We start from the raw sequence: 20237 nt of genomic DNA on the forward strand, positions 1-20237 counted from the left end.
TGAGAAAAATGAATTCAGGAAGTCTTCAGTCAGATTTATCCAAAGGTGGCGGGGGACACACACATTTTCTCTATTGCTAACACTGAGGTGGCCTAAGAAAACAAAAATCTAAACAAAATACCCTAGCTTTCTCTTAAGTCATAAGTGATAGGAATGGTTTCATTCATACACAGATCCCATAACATGCTGTGGACATTCAGGACACTTGGGAAGCGTTTTTCTGGTTATAGTCTCTTTAACAGACGCGATTTTTCTCGCTTCGTGGTCACTGGTAGTACTTAATTGGCGCCTTCTGAGAGTATTTTGTCCATTACTGCAGTTGAAGTTCGTTAAAACTATGACCCGGAGACTTGAAATCTATTTCCTCACCTTAATTATAAGTCAAACAATCCCGTTGACAAGAGGTCAGCCTGCTAGGGGAATAATCTGCCACTGGATTTCTAGAAGATTTAAAAATATGTATGAAAATATTGATAGTTGCTGAAACTGAATTATGTTTCATGGGGATTCATTATAATGTTGTCTCCACTTTTGTGTATTTTTAAAAAGTATTTCATAATGCAAAGAATAAAAAGTGTATATATATTTATTGTGAATACTATTCTCTCTCATTTCCTTAGGAAGAATGCATAATTCAAACACTTAATTCATGAAAATCATTTATTGAGCACAGTGTTAGCCACTAGTAACAACCAGGAGAGAAAGAAGGTAAACACATAAATGTAATTTATTATGATGTATAACACAATTGCAATATGGACATAGGGCAGAAACAGAATTGAATAAAGGCTGTATAATTTTATCTTCAAGAGGAGGCTTAGTGCAAGAGGATATGTCTAAGCCTACTCTATAGAGTAAAAGGGAGCCAGGAGATGGGTTAATGGGATGATAAGAAGCAATTGACTGGAGATAATCCAAAAAGAGGGAAGCAGAAATTGAAGGAGCATTGTAAATCATCTATACTTTAATAAGAATTTTAAAGAAAGAAGCAACTGAATTACCAAGAGCATAGAAGCAGAAGACTATTTCACAGATCAGAATTGCTGGATTGTAAAACATGAGATGAAAGTTTGAGAGGACTAGAGATGTAAACCAATTTAGGAGGATTACTCAGTTTTGGCAGGCAGTGGTCATTGCCTTTATCCCTGACACCCACCCCTTAGTGCTTATTAATAGGATCCTGTAGTTCAAAAAGTAAGTAGAACTTACATGACTTCAGAGTGGATGGCCCTTAATCTAGGGGAGAAATTAAAATTAAACTAAACAGCTTGTTAATTTTCTCTAGTGGCTTTAACAAATTGCTACAAATTTAGTGTCTTATAAGCAACAACAAATTTATAATTTTCCAGTTCTATAGATCAAAAATTTGGTATGGGTCTCACAGTATCAATTTAAGTCAGCAGGGCTGAATTCCTTTCTGGAGGTTCTTGAGAATTGTTTCCTGCTAATTCTTATTGCTGACAGAATTCATATCCTTGCAATTATAAGATCAAGTTCCCCATTTCTTGCTAGCGCTATACCAAGGACTCTTCCCAGCTTCTAGAAGCCACCTATATTCCTTGGCTTGGGAGATTCTTTTCCTCTGTCTTCAAAGCAAGCAACAGTGTAGGTTAGTTCCCTCTCAGAAGACATCATGTGATTAAATGGACTGACCCGGACAATCCAGCATTATCTCCCCATCTTGAACTCTGTAATTAGAAATACCTATAAAGACCATTTTGCCATATAAAGTAACATAGTTACAGTTCTAGGAATTAGGCTTCTTTGGAAGGCTGTTATTCTGCCTACTGCATTTCACTCTCTGGAGGCCACCAAAGATTTATGTACATCTACATACAAAAGCCATCAACTCAGAGTCCATCTAAAACTTCATCAGCTCATAAGTCCTAAATATCATTATCTAAATCGTCTAAATTTGGCTGTAGTTATTGTCACTTATCTCTTCCTTATGTGCTTACAACCAGAGGAATAAAGAATGCTAGTGAGACTATTCTAATTGTTTCTCAGAATTATAGTAGCGATATAAAGAACAGAAAACACTAGAATTGGGAAATAAGGATGAGAGAAGGAGTATGTAAAGAAGTGTGGATATACTGATTTCTTCATTTTTCTTAGCAGAGAGGTAGTAGGTAATATTTAGAATACAGAATTTAAGAAGTAGAAGCATAAGTAGATCATTTTAAGTATATAAAGAAAATTTCCTGAAGGACCTTAAAATCATAAAATTATAGAAAAAAAGAATAGGTTGTTAATACCAAGTGAGATAAAATCAAAAATGTACTTTTTTCAATTTTCCATAGAGAAAATACATACTACTTAAAGCATTTGTAGTAAATCTTTTAAAAGCCTTATAGCAAAATGTATCAACAAAGGAAGTAGTAAAGGCAAAAAATATATCAGATGACAGATTTGGAATCAATTTTTATAATATTCATAAATATAAATGTTTAGACTAAAGACTCCCAAAGTGTTACATTGTCTTTTTTCAATGCAGTTGTAACTACTAGAGACTTTTGGATAAATAATAGTTCAAAAGTATCTTGGAGAGCAAGGTGGACCTCTCCCCTCATTTACAGAGAGAAAAATAACAGGTCAAGTGGAGTAAAAAAAATTATGCTCTCAATTAGTTTTCATTCTCTTAATTAAACCTCACCTTCAATTTAGTGAGTAGATGTAATCTTTAAAAGTAGTATGTAGAGTGAAAAAATAGCCTAATTATATATCCCAATAATTCACATTGTTATTTAAAAAATGTACTATATTAGGAAAATCATTGCCAAATAATAAAAAAATCCTACAATGTATTAATGTAATTCAGGGGACAAATTGCCCTTGCTGTTGTTTAATCTGTGCTCATTTATCTTTCATCATCTGTATAAGAAAAATTCATTGAATGGAAAATTGATCCAGTTCTCTGCACATTGATTTAAAAAGTATATTGAAATTACAAATTAGTGTGGATAACTGTTGGATTCTATGAAACACTATAGTATTTATTTATTTATTTATTATTTTTTATTTTTAATAAATTTTATTGGAGTATAATTGGCTTACGAAGTTGAAAACACTGTAATATTTAAGCATAAAAGATTACTCCTATGTTAAAATTATTCCATAATGGGACAAATCTCATTTGATGAACCAGAGCATTTATATACACTTTTTTCTTGTGCTAGACTGTTTTGCTTCCATATATTTTTAATCTTCTGGAAAGTGAAAATTCATTCCATATCTTATATTTCAGATATTGCCTATAAATTTCAAATGAATTTAAATGGAAATATATATTATATATGTCTCCATTAGGTAACGTATCATATTTTGAAAATATATTTCTGATCAAAGCAAAAGATAAGAAAAACTTAAAGGCATAGGAACACTTGGATACTTCTTATATGGTCAAAAATACGAATCCCAAAACAACCAGTTCTAAACTTAAAATTATTATTAGTAAATTTGAGAATGAGATAAGTATACCCATTTACAACCATTTTAGATTGTAGCTCTGAAATTAACAGCCAGTGCAAGAGAATAAAATAGAAGTGTAAATTTGGGGAAAAGATAAAGAAACAAATTTATGATTATTTTTTAATTATATGGTTTTGTTTTTGTTCAGACTACTATAACAAAATACCATAGGCTGGATAGCTCAACAGAAATTTATTTCTCTCAGTTCTGAAAACTGGGAAGTCCAAGGTTAGGGCACTGGAAGATTTGCTGCCTGGTGAGAGCCTGCTTCCTTTTTCAAGGACAGCTGTCTTGTCTCTGTGTGTTCATACAGTAGAAGGGACAGGAAACTCTGGAGTCTCTTTTATAAGGGTACTAACCCCACCATGAGGGTTATACCTTCAAGATCTAATCACCTCCTCAGGTCTCATCTCATAATATATCACATTGGGACTTAAGTGTTAATATATGAATGGGCGTGGGGTACAAGCACAAAATTCAGTCTATAGCAATTATATATAGAGAAAAATTAGCAACACTAAAAATATCTGAGAAACAATAAGAATTGAATAGGGGGCCCCTTTAATAATATTGTATACAAGTAATTTTCCTATATGCAAACAGTAACCATTTAGAAAAAAATATGGTAGGAAAGATCCCATTTGTAGTAATGAAAAAGATAAAATCTGTAGAATTTTTAAACTGAAAGAAGAAAGCTTTCTAACTCTCCTAAGACTAGAACAATAAAGTAAATGAAAAAACAACACCTTCTTGGATAGGAAAACTCAATAATTTATTATAGAAAAATTTAGATATACACAAAGTAGAATTAATTACCATGCACCTCATCTAGATTCAACAGTTATCAACTAGTGACAAATCATGTTTCATATCTATCTCTACCCAGTCCCTGTTTCATATTACTTTGAAGCAAATAAGAGAGAGATATATCATTTTATCTTTAAATATATCAATACATATCTCTAAAAATAATGATTTTAAAATACAAAATTTTAAAAATTGGGTTATCAAACCCAAATATTAAAAAAATTCTTTATTATTAAGAATCCACTTAGTACACAAATTTCCAATTGCTTCATAAGTCTTCTTTTTTTTCAATTTTTCTCTGACTTAGAATTCAAATAAAGTCTATAACTTGCTGTATTTTTAAAAAAAAATAAATTATTTATCTTTTAAGTTTTCCTATAGTCTGAATTTTGCTGATTGTGTCTCAATGGTATAAACATGTCTGTATCCTTTGTGTATTTAGTATACAAATTGTTAGTTGGATATGGAGGTTTGATCTGATTTAAGCTCTTTTTTTTCTTGTAAAGCTATTTTGTCATTGATCATGTCTTTTTCCATCAGAAAGGCAAATAATATTTGGCTGCCTCTCTTATATTGCTGATTAATGCCAGGCTCATTAATTTATTAAGCACTGAAAAACAATGATATTCTATTTTTCCTTCTTTGTTAGCTGGAATATGTTTATAAATAAAAACTTCTCTCATTTACTGTTTGATTACCTAGTGGAATAGTTTATGTAAAAGGGAAAGACTGATTCTTGATTTGGTTCTCTTTACTTTTACTTTTAAAATTAATGTTAGCTTACTGCCACAAACCAAAAAATCATAATGAACACACAAAAATATACTCAAAATGGATTAAAAACCTAAATGTAAGGCCAGAAACTAAAAACTCCTAGAGGAAAACAGACTGCTCTTTGGCATGAATCACAGCATATCTTGTTTGATCCACCTCCTGGAATAATGATAATAAAAACAAAAATAAACCAATGGGACCTAATTAAACTTAAAAGCCTTTGCACAGCAAAGGAAAACATTAAACAGAATGAAAAGACAACCAACAGAATTAGAGAAAAGCTTTGTAAATGATGCAGCAGACAAATGGATACAGCAACAAGACTAATCTCCAAAACATGCAAACAACTCATACAACTCAACAACAAAAAAATAAAGAACCCAAACAAAAAAAATGGGCAGAAGACCTAAATAGACATTTCTCCAAAGAATACATGGATAGCCAATAGGCACATGAAAAAATGCTCAATGTCAGTAATTATTATAGAAATGAAAATCAAAACTACAATGAGGTACCACCTCAGATCAGTCAGAATGGCCATCATCAGCAAGACTACAAATAACAAATACTGGAGAGGGTGTGGAGAAAAGGGAAACCTCCTTCACTATTGGTGGGAATGTAAATTGGTACAGCCACTATTGAAGACAGTATGGAGTTACCTCAGAAAACTAAATATACAAATGCCTTATGATCCAGCAATCCCATTCCTGGGCATATATCCAGACCAAACTTTCATTCAAAAAGATACATGTACCACTATATTCATTGCAACAGTATTCACAATAGCCAAGACATGGAAACAACCTAAATGTCCATCAACAGATGAATTGATTAAAAGATGTGGTACATAAATACAATGAAGTACTACTCAGCCATAAAAAGATCAAAATAATGCCATTTGCAGCAATGTGGAAGCAACTAGAGATTCTCATACTAAGTGAAGTAAGTCAGAAAGAAAAAGACAAATATCATATGATAATCACTTATATGTGGAATCTAAAATATGGCACAAATGAACCTATCTTCAAATCAGAAACAGACTCACACACACAGAGGATGGACTTATGGTTGCCAAGAGGTGGGGGGAAGTGGGATGGATGAGCAGTTTGGGTTTGATAGATATAAGCTCTTACATTTTAAGTGGATAAGCAATGATGTCCCACTCTGTATCACAAGCAACTATATCCATTCTCTTGGGATAGACCGTAATGGAAGATAATATGAAAAAAAGAATGTATATATGTATATGACTGAGTTGCTGTGCTGAACAGTGGAAATTGACTTAAAAATGTGAATCAACTATAGGCTAATTAAAAATAAATTTAATTAAAAGAAAAAAAAATAATGTTAGCTTACTGGTATCCTTCAAAGGTGACCAGTTAATTTGCTGACATTTATTGTTGTTGCATGGTGTCACATGTTCCAATCTTTTTTTTTTTTTTTTTTTTGTCATTTTAGGGCCACACCCATGATATATGGAAGTTCCCAGGCTTCCATATATCATGGGGTCAAATCGGAGCTGTAGCTACCAGCCTACTCCACAGCTGTAGCAATGCAGGATCCAAGCTTCATCTGTGACCTACACCACAGCTCACAACAACGCTGGATCCTTAACCCACTGAGCGAGGCCAGGGATGGAACCTGCATCCTCATGGATTTTAGATGGGCTCTTAACCCATGGAGCCACAACAGGAACTCCTGTTTCAATCTATTTTAATTATTATATTTTAATACTTAAATTGTCTTGATTTTGGTCAGTGGTGGCCTCTTCAAAAGATCCCCTTATTCTTTTATTTATTTTCTTTTCCTCATGATTAGCCATACCTCCAAGGATCCTTGCTTCCTTTTGCTAGGTTTTGGTATTTACAGACCATAGTTTGTATGCAAGATAATTATTATTTTAAAGATGCCAATGAAATATCAAATAAAATCTTATAATTTGATGACATGACAATAAAACTCATTTGGAATATTAGGAATAAGAATTTAATAGGAAAATAACCCTTTCACATGTTAAATTACAAAGCTACAAAAATCAAAACAACTTTATGATACAGAGGAAATAGAAAATAAAGAAAGTGGCATTTAATTTAAAATGAGGAGAAAGTGAGAGATGGATTTATTCAATAAGTTTTATTGGGACAGTTGGTTATTTATGCCATTAACCATAAAGGGAGATATTTCACTTTAATACCAAAAGGAATTCCAGATGGATGAAAGATTTAATTCCAAAAGTACAGTTGGTTTTTTAATTCATTAACCTGGGGTTGAAAGAGGCATTTAAATTTAAAACTTAAAACCAAAAATTATAAAGCAAAACTGGACTGAACAAAAAATTTTTTCTACTATACAGAACTTAAAAATATTCATATATAAGTATATAAGTCAAAAAACAAATGATAAACTGAGGATATATTGAACATATATTATGTACAAGAGACATTAACTTCCTTACTTTATAGAGTTCCTTTAAATGTATTTACAACCTAATTAAAAAATGCTAAAAGTTATTAATAGCCATTTAATAGACAGAAAATATAAATGCAAGTGCAGAGTTGGCACCAGAAAGTTAATGTCTCCTTAAATTTTGCACTCTGGTTCTGACCCTGTGACAAAGTAGTCTCCAAAGCAGGAAGGGTTATGAGACATAAAGAGGAATTTTTCATAATAATGGATAACAACAATCTTCAATTTGCATATACTTTTAAAAAAGGTTTGAAATATATAAAGCAGTAATTGACATAGCTTAAAAAACACCTCCAGGCAAAACAGTAAAATCCACATTCATAGATGGACATTTTAGCATACATGCTCAGTAACAGATAAAACATAGCTTTGCCATCACATGGCATTTCTCTCAGTGTTTCTGTGTATCTTTAGATGGCCACTTTCTTTTAAGGACCCCAGTAATATTGGGTTGAAAAACTACTCTACTCCATTATGACCTCATCTTACCTCACTACACATTCAACAATTCTACTTTCAAATAAGGTCATATTCTGAGGTACTGAGGGTTAGGACTTCAATGTATCTTTTGGCAGGGGGATGGGAACACAGTTCAACCTAGATGACAAAAAGGACCTGTTACTATGATGATTTTCATTTACTTAAATGGATTAAAATAGTTTCTCTACTTACCACTCCTATTGTTGAACTATTGCTATGTCATATTTTGTATATATAGTATGTTATTAACCCTATAAGGCATACTTATTAATATTTTAAAATCATAATTATTTTAACTTAAACTTATAATTCATTTATTTCATGCTTTCAACTTTGACTATCTTCCTTCAACTTGAAAAAAAATCCTTTAGTATTTCGTACAGTGCTGGTTCATTGGTAACACATTCTTTCAGGTTTTTTTAAGAAGGAACTGAAAATATCTTTAGCTCACCTTCATTTTTGAAAAATATTTTCCTTGGGTATAGGATTTTAGTTGAATGTTTTAATTTTTTCTTTCAATTCTTTAATTTTTTTTTTGTTTTTTACTACTACTATTATTATTATTGTTGTTTTTGCTTTTTAGGGTTACACCCATGGCATATGGAAGTTGCCGGGCTAGGGGTCAAATCAGAGCTATACCTGCCACCCTGCGCCACAGACACAGCAAAGCAGGATCCAAGCTGCATGTGCAACCTACATCACAGCTCCTGGCAATGCCAGATCCCCGACTCAATGATCAAGGCCAGGGATCGAGCCCACATCCTCATGGAAACTAGTCGGATTCATTTCTGCTGCGCCACAGCAGGAACACCCTCTTTTGTTATCTGTTTTGGAAAGTTAGTCATAAGACTCATTCTTTCTTTTTGGAGGTGATTTTTTTTATTTGCCTGCTTAAAAATGTTATTTTTCTCTATTATTTGAGTGTTTTAATCTTTTTTCCATATATAATTTCTTTGTAATTATCCTACTGGGCATTGGCTGAGATTCTTGGGTCTCTGGTTGATGCCAGCCATCAGATTTGGAAAATTTCTCATACGTATTTCTTCAGATATTGTCTCCATCCCTTTACTCTTTTTCTGAGATTCCAGTTACACGTACTATTAGCTCATGCAGTGTATTATTTTTTGCCCTATACAGTTCTGTTTTTCCAAATTTTTTCTGGTATTTCAGTTTGAATATTTTTTACGCTAATTGTCTTTACTGTGTCAGTCTGCCATTTATTGTGGCAAGTCTACTTTTAAACATATTCCATGAGTTCTTAAATTCATATCTGTATTTTTTCAATTTTAGAATGTCTCATTTAATTTTTATATTGATTCTTATTTTTTTACTGAAATTTTTTCATTTTATTATTTCCGTTATTTACTTTATGTAAAATTATTCTTGTTATTTGTTTTAAAACTCTTATCTGTTTATTCCAATGACATGACAGAAAGTGGCAGATCTCTTCTTATATCATCTTGCCTTTTTTTTTCTTTTTCTTTTCAGTCAACATTTTCCTGCTTCTTCAGGTGTCTCATATTTATTTTAACATGCCAAAAGCCATAAAGAGGTGGATGTTATTTTCCCTCAGTCAGTATTTGCTCTTTTCTCTGTTATACACATAGGCTGAGGGCAAATAACTTCAGTTCAATTGGAAATTTAGCTTGATGTATGCTGAATTGTAGGTTCAGATAAATTCAGTACTTCTCAGTTTTCATATATTTCAAGTAGAAATACTTCTTATGTTTTGGCAGACCCCTCCCTCTAGAAAGTCTTTGTTTCCTAAGTATTGCAAGAAAACAAGTGTTTTTTTTGCACCACCCCATCACTGATATTCCATTTCCAGTGACCACCCAAAGTTAGGCTGGTTTCTCTTTCCCTAGTAGAGTTCCTCTACTCAAGTCTAACTGGTTCTTCAAATACAGATTTGGCAAACACTCACAATGAAGATAATTACTACTGATCTCATCTCGCCTAAGAAGAGGCATTTCATCTCTGGAAACAGTTTGTCCTTTCCTCTTTGCTTCCTCACCACTCTGATGTCTTTTTAAATTTGACTTTCATATGTATGCATTTTTTTTTCTATTTGATGAAGTTGAGGGTAATAGCTTGCTCCTAAATTCTGCTTTCTACTCAGAGGTTTAAATAGACAGATATTTTAGCTTGTTTGTTAACTCTAATTGATTAGTCATGGCTGGTATGAATGCTGTGATGAAAAGGACATTCAGACTTTTGGGGAATGAGAGCCATAATTAATTGATAATTTCTGCCATTGGTTTGGATATGGGAGAGTGGCACACCTGCTTGTCTATGTCTAATTGGACTATTACTGTGTGCTACAAACTTTCTTAGGTGGTGAATGTGCCCAAGACAAAGGAAAATAAAGAAAGAGGCACATCCAGTACAGGCTATCCAGTGGAGCCTCCCTCTCCCCCAAGAAGAGGCTTGGATGTCTTGTTCTCCATTGTATTCTCATTTTCTCAAAGAGTGAGTGCTAAGTACCTGTGGCTACTTAAAATGTATTAACTGAATGAATAAATGAAAGAAGTAAATACAGAGTGGATATGGTAGTAAATATGTGAGACTCTTTACTAAATTTTCAGTATCCAGCTACTTACAGACTGTGATTGTATTTGACTCATCTTAATATTTCCATGGCATGCCATATATGGTGGCTAGATGTTTTTGAATGAATGATTGAATGAATGTGTATTAGAGCATCACATATATTTCTAGTATTGATAAAATAATTGGATATATCCATGCATTCCATAAACTTTTACTGATTGACTATCTATTGTCACATACTGTATGAGGATACTTTTTACTTAAACTAATAGCAATACATAAATTTATACAATCAGATAATATCTTTAACTTTTTTCACCAAATTCTACATAAACAGTGTATTCAACAAACTGATGAAATAATTCTATAGATTTTTATCTTAATTAATGAGCATTGGGTATCTTCTCCCAGGAAGCTATTCATTCAAAGATTATACTACCTTAAACTTGAAGATGAAAAAAAATGTCTAGACTCATGAGAGACAAATCACTTCTTTCTGAAAAGCCGTTCATTAATAATGTATTTGTGTATGTTATCTAAGTTCTCTTTAAGTTATAACAATTTATGATTTGCTAAACAGTTTAATGATGAATACAGCATAAATAGTATTTATCATTAATTATATAACATCTGCTTTGTATGTATTACAAGCTGTATTTCTAAAAATGGATTTTGGGATAGGTTAATGACCTTTTATAGATGGAAAACTAAGTTTTTGAGAATTAACTAATACAGAATTTGAAACTAGGTTTGTCTTATTAAAAGCAAATGAACTATCTTCTTGTCTTAGCTTGGGTTGCCATAATAAAGTAGTATAACCTGGGTGGCTTAAACAACAGCTATTTATTTTCTCAAAGTAGTTCCCAAGGCTGCAAAGTCCAAGATCAAGGTGCCAGACAATCCAGTTCTTGGCTTACAGATGTCTGCCTTCTCCTGTATCCTCACATGGTTGAAAGAGAGAGAGGGAGAGGTCTTTTTCTTCTTTTTAGAATTGTAGTCCTTTCAGATTAGTGCCCCACCCTTATAACTTCATTGAATCTTAATTGCCTCCTAAAGACCCTGTCTCTAGATACCGTCATATTGGAGGTTAGGTCTTCAACATAACGAATTTTAATGGAACACAGTTCAATCCATGGCAGTTTTAAAACACTATAATATGCAATTTAGTAGTTAGTACTGTTATAATTTTTAAATAAGGATGAAATGATTCAATATATTCTTGGTGTTATTTAATTTGTGACCTACAATTAATACTCCATGAATTACTCTCTAGCCTATACTAATATTTGTTGAATTAAATAATGAATTCTATCCCCTAAGAACAAGTTTATAGTCATATAGATTTGTGTTTTTATACACTTTTCAATATCTTGTCTCCAAAGCATGAGAAAGTTATATATTTTGTTTAATGCAAATGACACTCTTTGTTCTTTCTAGGGTAACTCTAGAATTCAGAGGATAGTTATAAACCTAAACCATCTTTCATTTCCTAAACTTAATTATGCCTTATGATATGGCACTTCAATAGTATAATCCTCTTTGCCATTTCATTGTTCCTCAACCAATAAAAAGAGTATGTAGTCACAGCAAGATCGCTAGATTTTAGATATGACTTTGGAGCACGTGAATTAAACTGTCCCCATTGATAAAAATTATTTTACATAGCTGGAACATTCAGTAGGGAGTGAATATGTATTCTAGAATATGGCAGCATGTATCAATTTTTAGGTTTTCCTTTTTTCAACAAAGAAAACCTTAAGAGATGTGGTTTAGTTTTCTATGACACAAAGTTATAGCCTTAAATTTTTACCCCACATAAAAGAGGAAATCAAGAAAGAAAAAGGAAATAGCTTTCTAGCATTAACTACATACAGGTTGAAGATAAAGGAGAGAAGGGAAGGGAAGGGATATAAAATGTTCAGAATGATATTCAAATGGTCTCATTCAAGCGGTCTGACTCTATTGCTTTTAGCACAAACCTGTCTGAGATTTTAGTAATAAATGTTGAAAGATTTGCCAATTTTTTAACCAAATTTCTATACTAAGTACATCAAGATACTTTTTAGATTCAGATTGGGATGAAATCCATTATCTTAAAATGGAATAGCAGGAAGAATTCTGGGCCAGCTATTAGAAGAGTTCCAGGGCCAGTTCTGTGATATTGATTCCATCTCTCCAGCAGAGATGGCCTTGGAAATTCCTTTTTCTTCTAAAATGTTGTACCTGACATCCCATCTTTCCTCTCCCCCCTCCACTCTCCCTTCCCTTCCTCCCTCTCTCCCTTTCTTCCTTCCACAATATTTATTTTACCACTACCATTTTCTAGGCACTGGGCATACCCTAAGGAACCAGAATAAAAGAATTCCTGAACTCAGGGAGCTTATAATATAGTTGGAGGAGTCCAGGCATTTAACAACTAGTTGCTGAAATGGTCATACAATTTGAAGTATGATAGCTGCTTCAGAGAAAGATTTACCTTGATGGAGAGGGGACTTTTTAGATAATAATTTATGTCTTTATTTCCTAACCCTTACTCCCATATATTAAATGGAGGTATTCATAGTCTTTTTTTTTTTTCAACTGTAATGAAAGAGAGATTTAATTGCTAATGGGCCAAAATTTCTATGAAGAAAATGATAACTGTAATGCATTCTACTTAGAACTCTTAGACTAATTTTAGGACTATTTTAAATATATTTCAAATAAAATTAGCTGTACTTCTAAAATTTTTCTTTGGTACTATTCTAGGAAATAGGTTTAAGCTTATTTCAGTGCCCTAGGAATAAGTTTAAACTTATTTCAGTGCCATATACTTTAAGAATTTCAAATGTTGGCAATGAGTTGTTTTATTCATGAAGATGGTGAGCTCAGAGGAGTAGGTGAAATATACTGTTGCCCTAGATTTCTCCTTTTTTATGTGATTTTTTTTCTCTAAATTTTAGGCCATAAAGCTATATAAGGAAAATGAAAACATTTTCCTTATATAGCTTGTTGTAAAACTTTAAACAATGCAGTAGTATGTTAAATTAGAAAACTCTTCCCCTTCAAATAATCCACCTTCCTCATATGATGTGTTTTCTTGAATTTTTTTCTGCATACACACATAAACATATGCTTTTATTAACAGAAATGTACTCATTATGATATTTATGTTTTTCTGTAATTTTGCATATTTCCATAATAATGTATAGTAAATATCTTTTTGTGGTGTTATATAAAATTCTGTTTCAATCTAATAACTATATATCTTTCCACTATGCTAATGTACTTCAGTTTATTTAAATAGTCAGATATCTAGGTACTGTTACATAATCGTGTTATATCTAGCTTCTTGTGATTACAATTCTGCACTGAAATTTTTCTGCATTTGTCATTCCTTTTCTACAGTTATTTCTGTGTATTATTTATTAGGAGTTGAAACTTTTAATTTTGAGTAGATATTTTTATAGGTATTGCAAATTTGTCCTCCATATATCTGTACCAATTTATAAATGTTTATGTGCCCCTGCCCTTCTGGCCAGGGCTTTGTATTATCAGTATTTGTTAATCTCACATAAGATGATTACATTACTGTTGCTTTATTTTTGCATTTATGTTTATTAGTGGTTTTAAAAATCCTTGTTAATGTTTATATTTGTTTTATACTTATTTTGTTCATATATTTCCTTCATTAGTTATTTTAATTTATTATTTTGTAGATACTTATTAGTATTCATATCAGAATTCTCAGTTAAAGCTCTAGTAGTTTTTCCCAGTATATCACTTGGTTTTTATTTTATTTATACTATCTTTTGTCATGCTGAATTTTAAATTTTTATGTGGTTAGATGTTTTCTTTTATAGCTTCTAAGGTTGGTGTCATGTATTGAAAGAACTTCCCAAATTAGTATTTAAATAATGTTCCCACATTTTACTCTTGTATATTTTGTATTTTTATATTCCAATCTTAAAGTTAATAGAAATTTATTGTAATGTGTATAATGAAACTAACTTCCAATTCTATTCCTAAATGTACGGGCAGTTGTTTAAATAATGATTGCCAAGTAAGCTTTTCTTTTCTCTCTGGTTTGAAATGATTTATTTACCATGTACAAAACTTCTGTATGTACATGCGTCTTTGCTTGACTGTAGTATTTCATTATTTGATTATCGGAGTCAGTAATATACAGTTTTAATTACTGAAGCTTTGTCACAAATAGTTACATCTAGGTGGACAAATGCATGCTTATTATTCATTTTTGATAGTATCTTGCCTTTTTTCATTGACTTAATTTTCCACATGGATTTAAGAATTAATTTATTTCCCTTTTTTCTAAAAAATTCTTTGAGGATTTTGATTAAAACTTTAATTTTGTGTACTGGTTTGAGGAGTATTGACATGTTTCCAACAGTGAGATTTACTATCTAGGAACAAGATATATATCTGCATTTAATGAAGATGTCTCTGTCCAGTGGTAGTTTTAATTTCCCCAGATAGGTTTTACACATTCCTTGTAAATTAATTCCAAGGTAATCTGTAGCCTTTGTTATTATTATTATGCAATCTTTGTTAGAATTACATTGCTAGTTAAAACTCTCATATTTAGTAATTTTGATTTTCATTTGATGTATTTCTGATTTTCTAAGTAGCTATCATCTTTAAATACTAATTCATTTCTGTCGTGGAGTAAAAAAAATAGTGAAGGAGTTTCCTACAAATTTGTAGAAGCATTTTTGTTTTCATTTGTACTGTATGGAGCAGCATTATATGGGTATACTGCTCTATTCATTTGTGAGAACCATGTTAGGAGCCAGCTCCAACTTTGTCCAAAACGGAGTCTTCACTGGTTGCAGCCTTAGTTTGTTAGACAGACAAGCTATTCTGGTCTGCCCCCGAGTACTATAAAGGCATGCTTTACTCCTAAATTATTCCAGTTACCCTGTGGCTTACTCCCAGGCCTGCTCATGTTTCTAACCTCTGATGCTTCTGATAGGGGTTTTTTCCTAGTATCGGTACAGAAAATTGGTGCACCTTCTCTTCTGGCTACTACATTATTTTCCTGTTTTTTTTTTTGTTTAATTTAATTTTTATTATATATTGGAGTATAGTTGACTTACAATGGTGGTTAGTTTCAGGTGTACAGCAGAGTGATATATATATATATATATATATATATATATATATATATATATATATCTCCACTCTTATTCAGATTATTTTCCAATATAGGCCATTAGAGAATATTGAGTAGTTTCAATGCAATACAATAGTTGGTCTTTGTTGATTATTTATTTTATATATAATAGCATATATTCATTAATCTTAAATTTCCAGTCTATCCCTCCCCCTACCTTTTTCCTTTGGTAACCATAAGACAGTTTTCAAAGTCTGTGAGTCTCTTTCTGTTTTGCAAATAAGTTGATTTGTAACATTTTTTTAGAGTTCAAATATAAATGATATATGATATTTGTCTTTCTCTAACTTAATTCAGAGTCAGAGTCTGAGTTCATCCATGTTGCTGCAAGTAGCATTATTTCATTCTTTTTAATAGATGAGTAGCATTCCATTGTATTTATATACCACATCTTTATCCATTCCTCTGTCAGTGGACATATAGATTGCTTCCATGTTTTGGATGTTGTAAATAGTGCTGTGGTGAACATTGGGGTGCATGTAACTTTTCAAATTATGGTTTTCCCTGGGTATATGTCAGGAGTGGGATTGCTGGGTCATATGGTGGTTCTATTTTCAACCTTTTAGGGAACCTTCATATAGTTCTCCATAGTGATTGCAGCAATTAACATTTCCACTGACAGTGTTAGGAGGGTTCCCTTTTCTCAACACCCTCTCTAACATTTTTTGTTTGCAGACATTTTGATAATGGCCATTCTGACTGGTGAGAGGTGATACTTCAATTTAGTTTTGATTTGCAGTTCTCTAATAATTAGTTATGTTGAGCATCCTTTTATGTGCTTTTTGGCAATCTGTACATCTTCTTGGGAGAAATGTCTATTTAGATCTTTTGATATTAAAATGTTTTAGGAAGTTATTGCAGCTCAGCAGTAATGAGCCTGAGTGGTATCCGTGCGGATGCAGGTTAGATCCCTGGCTTCACTCAGTGGATTAAGGATCTGGCCTTGCTGTGAGTTGTGTAGGTTGCAGATGCGGCTTGGATCCCATGTTGCTGTGGCTGTGGTATAGACTAGCAGCTGTAGCTCCAAATCATCCCCTAGCCAGGGAACTTCAGTTGCCACAGGTGCGGGCTTAAAAAAGCAAAAGAAATAAAAAATAATAATAAAAATATTTTAGAACCTGCAGAACAATATAATAATATGGCAATACTTATTACAGTGCTAATATTTCTCCAGTACATATCAGCATGGCATTCTGACAGGCAGCTGGTCTGGTTAATGAGTTTCAATGCCATACCAGTGGCTTTTAAAATTATTATTATACTTTTTTACAATGGCCTGTCAATCTCTGATGTACAGCAAAGTGACCCAGTTTTATATATATATAATTTTTCTCACACTATCCTCCATAGTGTTCCAGAACAAGTGATTAGACATAGTTCCCTATGCTATACAGCAGGATTTCATTGCTTATCCACTCCAAATGCAATAGTTTACATCTGCTAACCCCAAACTCCCAGTCTATCCCACTCCTTCACCTTCCCCGTGGGCAACCACAAGTCTGTTCTCCATGTCCTTGAGTTTGTTTCTTTTCTGTAGATAGATTCATTTGTGCCATATATTAGATTCCAGATATAAGCGATATCATATGACATTTGTCTTTTTCTTTCTGACTTACTTCACTTAGTATGAGAGTCTCTAGTTCCATCCATGTTGCTGCAAAAGGCATTGTTTTGTTCTTTCACGGCTGAGTCATATTCCATCGTATATATGTACCACATCTTCTTAATCCATTCATCTGTCAATGGACATTTAGTTTGTTTCCATGTCTTGGCTATTGTGAATAGTGCTGCACTGAACATATGGGTACATGTATCTTTTGAATGAAAGTTTTGTCCAGATATATACCCAACAGTGGGATTGTTGGATCATAGGATAGTTCTATATTTAGTTTTCTGAGGTACTTCAATACTGTTTTCCATAGTGGTTTTACCAATTTACATTCCCACCAAGAGTATAGGAGAGTTCCCTCTTCTCCACACCCTCTCCAGCATTTGTTATTTGTAGACTTACTAATGATGGTTATTCTGACTGGTGTGAAGTGGTACTTATTGTAGTTTTGATTTGCATTTCTCTAATAATTAGTGATGTTGAGTATTTTTTCATGTGCCTGTTGGCCACCTATATGTCTTCTTTGGAAAGATGTCTATTCAGGTCTTTTGCCCATTTTTCAAATGGGTTATTGTTTTATTTTGCTGTTGAGTTGTGTAAGTTGTTTCTATATTTTAGATATTAAGCCCTTGTCAGTTAGATCATTTGAAACTATTTTCTACCATTCCATATGTTGTCTTTTTTATGGTTTCCTTTACTGTGCAAAAGCTTGTCCATTTGATTAGGTCCCATTGGTTTATTTTTGTTTTTATTTCTATTGCTTTGGGAGACTGACCTAAGAAATATTTGTACAGTTGATGTCAGAGAATGTTTTTCCTGTGTTCTCTTCTAGGAGTTTGATGGTATCTTGTCTTATATTTAAGTCTTTCAGTCATTTTGAGTTTATTTTTGTGTATAGTGTGAGGGTGTGTTCTGGCTTCATTGATTTATATGCAGCTGTCCAGTTTTCCCAGCACCACTTGCTGAAGATACTATCTTTTTTCCAATATATTCTTGCCTCCTTTGTTGAAGATTAACCGAACATAGGTGTCTGGGTTTATTTCTGTGTTCTCTATTCTGTTCCTTTGGTTTGTATGTCTGTTTTGGTACCACTACCACACTGTCTTGATTACTGTAGCTTTGTCATATTGCCTGAAATCTGGGAGAGTTACCCCTCCTGCTCGTTTTTTTTTTTTTTTTTTTTTTTTCTCATGATTGCTTTGGCAATTCTGGGTCTTTTATGGTTTCATATAAATTTTTGGATTGTTTGTTGTAGTTCTATGAAAAAATATTCTGGGTAATTTTATACGGATTGCATTGAACCTATAGATTGCTTTGGGTAGTATGACCATTTTATGATTAATTCTTCCAGTCCAGGAACATGGAATATCTTTCCATTTCTTTGAAGCCTCCTTAATTTCCTTGATTAACGTTTTATAGTTCTCAGCATATAAGTCTTTCACCTCCTTGGGCAGGTTTATTCCCAGGTATTTGATTTTTTGGGTTAGGTTTTAAAAGGTATTGTATTTTTATATTCCTTTTCTAATATTCCATTGTTAGTATGCAGAAATGCAACTGATTTCTGAATGTTAATCTTGTATCCTGCTACTTTGCTGAATTCATTGATCATTTCAGTAGTTTTTGTGTGGAGTCCTTAGGGTTTTCCATATATAGTATCATGTCATCTGCATAGAGTGACAATTTTACCTCCTCTCTTCCAATTTGGATACCTTTTATTTCTTTTGTTTGTCTGATTGCTGTGTCTAGGACTTCCATTACTATGTTGAAAAACAGTGGTGAGAGTGTCCTTGTCTTGTTCCATATCTGCCCATTTTTTGATTGAGTGTTCATTTTTGTATGTAGAACGGCATGAGCTGTTTGTATATTTTGGAGACTAATCCCTTGTCTGTCGCTTCATTTGAAAATATTTTCTCCCATTCTCTGTGTTGTTTTTTCTCCTTGTGTTTTGGTTTCTTTTGCTGTGGAAAATATTTTAAGCTTAATTAGGTCACATTTGTTCATTTTTATTTTTATTACTCAAGGAAATGGATCTGTAAACATATTGCTATTGTTTATGATTTATGTTAAAGAATGTTCTGCCTATGTTTTCCTCTAAGAGTTTCACATTATCTGTTCTTACATTTAGGTCTTTAATCCATTATGAGTTTATTTTTCTGTATGGTGTTAGAGAATGTTCTAATTTCATTCTTTTACACATAGCTTTCCAGTTTTTCCAGCACCTCTTATTGAAGAGACTGTCTTTTCTCCACTATATATTCTTGCCTCCTTTGTCATAGATTAATTGGCCATTTGTTTGTGGGTTTATCTCTGGACTTTCTATCCTATTCCATTGACCTATATTTCTGTTTTTATGTCAGTATCATACTGTTTTGATAACTATAGCTTTGTAGCATTGTCTGAAGTCAGGGAGCCTTATTCCTCCAGCTCTGTTTCCCAGCCTCCTAAGATTGCTTTGACTATTCAGAGTCTTGTGTTTACATACGAACTTAAAAATTTCTTTGTTCTATAGATTGCCTTGGGTAGTATAGTATTGCCATTTTTACAGTATTGATTCTTCCAATCCAAGAACATGGTATATCTTTCATTATTAGCAAATAGAAATGCAAGAGATTTCTCTGTATTAATCTGTATCTGCAATGTTACCAAATTCGCTGATGAACTCTAGTAGTTAACTTGTAGCATGTTTAGTATTTTCTATGTATAGTATCATGTTGTCTGGAAACAGTGACAGTTTTACTTCTTTTCCAATTTGGATTCCTTTTATTTCTTTTCCTTCTCCAATTGTCATGGCTAGGACTTCCAAAACTATGTTGGATACAAGTCATGAGAGTGGACGTCCTTGTCTTGTTCCTGATGTTAGAAGAAATGTATTCATCTTTTCACCATTGAGTATAATGTTAGCTGCAATTT

At 32.6% G+C, this 20237-nt stretch overlaps 1 long non-coding RNA gene across 9 annotated transcripts in view; it reads left to right on the forward strand.

The window, feature by feature from the left end:
* The window catches only part of LOC102161811 (uncharacterized), a 277061-nt gene that overhangs the window by 466 nt on the left and 256358 nt on the right, over positions 1 to 20237 (forward strand). For 5 of the 9 annotated variants that reach the window (XR_014824994.1, XR_014824998.1, XR_014824992.1 and 2 more), the window contains exon 2: positions 10330 to 10464. The exons of the other annotated variants lie outside the window; for them this stretch is intronic. This is a non-coding gene — a long non-coding RNA (uncharacterized LOC102161811). The remainder of the gene's footprint in view (positions 1 to 10329; positions 10465 to 20237) is intronic. 9 annotated transcript variants of the gene reach the window in all.

This window comes from Sus scrofa, chromosome 13 (genome assembly GCF_054392235.1).
Source record: "Sus scrofa isolate SSC_HxYL_T2T_F1_AM1 chromosome 13, Sscrofa_HxYL_maternal_Yorkshire_Landrace_v2.0, whole genome shotgun sequence".
In the NCBI taxonomy this organism is placed as follows: Eukaryota; Metazoa; Chordata; class Mammalia; order Artiodactyla; family Suidae; genus Sus; species Sus scrofa.